The sequence below is a fragment of the Otolemur garnettii genome, unplaced genomic scaffold (assembly GCF_000181295.1).
Source record: "Otolemur garnettii isolate 467f Iridium unplaced genomic scaffold, OtoGar3 scaffold00017, whole genome shotgun sequence".
NCBI classification, from domain to species: domain Eukaryota; kingdom Metazoa; phylum Chordata; class Mammalia; order Primates; family Galagidae; genus Otolemur; species Otolemur garnettii.
Window position 1 is genome coordinate 26,512,761 of NW_003852412.1, and position 4,764 is coordinate 26,517,524.

General features: G+C 42.5%; 1 pseudogene; it reads right to left on the minus strand.

Moving 5' to 3' along the window:
• Positions 1 to 2,679: 2,679 nt before the first annotated feature.
• Positions 2,680 to 4,257, minus strand: LOC100963707 (annotated as a pseudogene).
• Between the last annotated feature and the right edge of the window lie 507 nt (positions 4,258 to 4,764).

Here is a 4,764-nt window from a genome sequence, read left to right on the forward strand (position 1 = left end):
ATATCTCATCTGCATGTAATATTGGATAAGAATGAAATAAAAATGTTTTTTTCTCCTTATGTATATTTTTAAATGGCCACTGAGTTGTTAGGACATAAATATACATTAAATTATTTGGACCAAACCACTTACTGGAACTGTTATACATTTCTTGTGGCCTGGGAATGAATGCTGTTACAAACCTTGCTGAGGTGCTAAGAACTCCATGAACCAAAAAAGTTTCAGAACCTCCCTGTTGTAAACAGTTCTCCCCCACCTTTCTCTCTCTCTCCATCTCTCTTTCTCTTTCATGCACACATACATCACACACACGTGCACATACACACTGAGAAATTTTTTTCCTTTTTCCCATCTAGTATATATTTACTAACCATCAAATTTGTGCTAAGCATTGAGTCAGGGTCTAGACGGGAAGTGTTAGTGGAATTAACAGTCCCTGTTATAATGAAGCTTAAGCTCTCAGAAGATAGACAGATAAGAAACAAATAAGCAAATAGAAAATACAGTTTCTAAAGAAGGAGAAGAGGTATCTTTCTAGATTTTACTCCCCAGCTTCACTAGCTCCCTTTCCCACTCACTAGGTGACAAAATTATACTTGGCTTCCCTACAGCAAATCCCAAGAGATTCTTATATACGCACCCGTTTACCACCTGAGGAGTAGGCAACATCGTAATTAACACATTCCATTCACAGTGGCATGAGAGAGAACACCCTTGACAAAGAGCTGTGGGTAGATGGGTAGTCTTGAACAAAGGGACAGAGGTATGCTCAAAAGAAGTTTGGGAGTGGCAAGGGAAAAGAGAAAAGAACAGATGGGGACCAACTAGCAATGGGAGGCCATATCCTGAGGCAGGAGCCCTCTGTCCAGTCTGTTACTCTAAGAAGTTAGTAGTTCCAGAACATGTCACTTTCCACCCAGATGCAGTGAGGGCCACAGAATAAGATCCAGAGTCAGGAGGATGCCACTGACAAGAAATATAGGGGCTCCTGTTTACCAGCAATGCTCAAAGGAAAGTTGTGCCCAGGGTGTCCCCTCTCCAGTGTGGCCTCTGCTCCTACTCTTCCCTAGTTCTAGCAGGAAGGGTGCCTCAATACTGCCAACACCAAGGACTAGACCCGCATCATGACTATCGTGACTAGATACCACCACAGTCTACAGCATTACCATAGGTCTACAAGAAGGTACAAGTGCATCCTCCTGACCAGAAACATTAGTCACCAGAGAAATCTCTTGAGAATTCGAGTAACAAGGGGAATTTCTACGAGAATCAAATGCAGTGCTTCTGTGAACGCATCCTTACCCAAAAGGATAGCGGAGTATGTGGAAGAGGGAGTGGCAGAAGAGACCATTAGTGAGAAGAGCAAATGAAGACCTTGACTCTCCCAACAGAGTGCAAGTTTGAGACTAGAATATCTGTCACCATGCTCAGACTTGCCTGTGGACCAGCCATTCACTCTGGTATCATCAAAGGATGGACAGTGCATTCTAAGTGGTAATTTAGAGTCTATGAAGGTTTTCTTGTGAGATTCCTTTTAACAGAGCAGCTCAGGGGAAATAAAACCTACATTTAGAAATTAGGGTTGGAACCTCTCCTATGCCATGGGACTTAGAGCTGTACAACTCACTACTTCCCTTTTCAGCAAGAGGACCAGAGCAATTTGTATGACACAGGGAAAAAGTAGGAATGAAGGAGGAAAAAAAAGGCAATCTGAAAGGTGGTGCGAAGTAAGCTACCTCAAGGTGTACTTGTTGTTTCTGCCTTGCTGGCAGGATGGCTGTAATTATGGAGTAATTTGCCAGCCTCCTTCAGCTCACCAACCTGCTAGGTAGGAGCCATGCTCTCCCCCTCATCAACACATGGTGAGCTATGTCAGCTGTGGCTGGGCTGTCAGACCCTCTCGGCTGTGGGATCTGTCACACAGGAGTGTTCTCTTTCTGTCCTCTCAATCAGAATAGTCCTGCACAAGGAAAGCAGGCTTTCAAAAGAAAAAGGGGAAATTAACACTTGGATTTAGTTATAGAGAAAGGAGTGAAGTTTTTAAAGAGCACTACCCTGTCATCCAGCCCACAGTTCAGCACTAATTGTAGGCTGTCTGGTTTTGTTCCCTACCAGAATTGCTGAAGTCTAGAAATGCACATGACCTCTGACTTCCTCTAGTATAACCCTTTAATTTTAAAGATTTTTAAAGAGAACACATGGAAAAGTCTGGTGTTAGGGAATTAATCAGGAGCCAGATTTTCAGATTCCCAGATTAGGAAATTAGACCCTATTCTGCCAGCCTCAGATGTCTTAGAGTATAGTAAGTTTGGTGTTACAAATATGCTTATACCTTCATAATAATTCTCAAATATTTACCCCAAGGAATTTTTAAGGTTTTTTTTGTTTGTCTGTTTTTGTTTGTTTGTTTGTTTTACATTTCTTTTTAAGGAAAGAAAGGGTGGACTTTAATTTTTATTTACAGGACTCTGAAAGATATGAAATTCACATAGAAATAAGAAACCCTTTCAGAGGACAGACTCTGTATAGTACGTACAGTTAGGAACTGTTCAAGTATAGTTTTGTTGCAAAAAGTGCTACAATTACAAACCACATTTAAAAAGAGTTCTTATTAGAGAAATAGTAAAACACATTTATAACAAACGTCGTACACAGCAACTTTGTGCCTCAGCTATACAACTAAAAGTTAAAAGGCCCAGGAGTCCCATCCTGAACTTGGAAGGTGCAGCCTTCAGGGGTAGTTTCTGGTACTACATTTGGATCCTCCTCTTCCTCTACCAAGAAATACTTCTCAGTCAAGCTTAACAAAGCCTTGTACACAGACTCATTTTCATGGTTTTGTAGAGCTTCAGTTTTATCTAAACCTCTGCATTCTTCAATCATTATGCCAAGTTTGACATTTTCACCTAGTTTCTCGGCAGTCTGAAAGATATTTGAAATGGCATGCAGAATAACCAGAATAATTTTGATATCTTTTGCAGTGAAGAGGTCCATCAGCAGTTCTATAATGCCACAGTGAACGAGGTGTACAATCAGTTCAACTGTTCCACCACTTGTATAGTTGGTCGCAGCCTATACAGCTTCCTTTTGTGTCCTAAAGTCTGCCTTAGAGAGAACACCACCAAGTTGTGGGCCTAGTCCATGATTCACAACTTGCTGTATCTGGTCCTGACGGCCAGCTGTGATGTTTGACGTCGTCCGTCTGGCTTCCTTTTGAATGTTGGTTTGGGGTTTGGTCAGCAGGCTGGGAAAGACAGTAAGTACTTTCATCAATTACAACCCGAGTCTCTTTATCTGTCCCAGTGACAATATTCCCTATGACTCTTAGTGCAGGAGTAACAGTTGGCAATTTGGTAGCTTTCATATGCTTCACAAGTTGGGGCACAACTCCTGCTTTCATAGCCATTTCAACCTGTTCATTTGGACCGTCAGTAAGATAGGAAACAGCCCAGCAGATATCTGCTAATACATCTGGGTCATAGCAAATCTGCTCCACAGCATCTGGGGGGCTGGGGGTAGGATTCTCATTGCGAAGAAGGCTTGAAAGTATCCAGGTGAGATCAGGTGAGTAACCGCGTGATAAGACGACACATTAGGAATAGCTAGAAGAGCCAACAGTGGGTCATCTGCTCCACGCTTGATAATCAAGTGTCGGCAAACTGAGCACCACCTCACTGTTCTCCAGAGCCACACAGCTTGTTCACTATGTGAGCGTGGGGAGACACAACAGGGAAATGAAGGCTGGGATGGCACCTCCATCCACCACAGCCTCGGTCTGTTCCGATGTCCCAGAAACAGTGTTAGTTAGTGGCAAATTAACTGAGTGTGTGGCAAATTCAACTGTCTGGGACTATAATCAGTTCTGCCCAAGAAGGACACCAATTTTGGGATCAAACCAGCCCAGATTATGTTGTCAATGGGGGGCTGTTTTCCTCTAGAAAGTAGTTTCCTGGCAGCTTGCGAAGCTTGGAGCTAGTTTCCATACTGGTGCTATTTATACCCTTGACAGTGTCATCCACAGACCGATTTACAGTGCCTGGTTGTTGTGGTTTTCCTGTGGTGGAGAAGTAGCATCATCAGGAAATGAGCTTACGTTTCTCCTTTTCAGCACCTGGTCATCTTTCTCAGCTTTCCTCGACCCCACGTTAACTTTTATTTGGCGTCATGGCGTCACTTCATTTCTGTACTGTCTTCTCCTTTGCTCTGAAACCTGTAAAGTCAGGCAGCTGGTGAATTAGCATCCTCAGAGGTGGACATGGTTATGAGACAAAGGGAGAAAGCTAGAAAACGGAGAAACAAAACATCCCTGCACAGCTAGCTCAAGCTTCCAGAGGGGCGTGCGGCGCTCAGATCTGGGTCGGCTACCCTGGCAACGTCCACCTGTTTTTGACATTTCTTTTATAAATCTAAGAAGGAGAAATTTTAAGAAATAGAGAAATCCAGACAGAAAAAGTGGCATGAGGCTGTAGAGGAGGGGTTTTGTAATTAATACTAACAATAGTTAACAATTATTTCATGCTTATTCTATACAAGATACTGGAGATAAGTAGACGGTGAAGCAGCTCACAACCTAGCGGAGAAATCATGCATTAATTAGAAAGAAGTGAAGCTGATGTTCGTCTGGGTGTTTTCCACATGTCAGACACATTGAAAGAGTTCTAAATTCATCATCACACTTAATCCTAACAAAAACTTCAAAGTGAATAATATTACCCTTTTTGGTATCATCCCCATTTTACTGGCGCAAAAACAGATCCACATCAC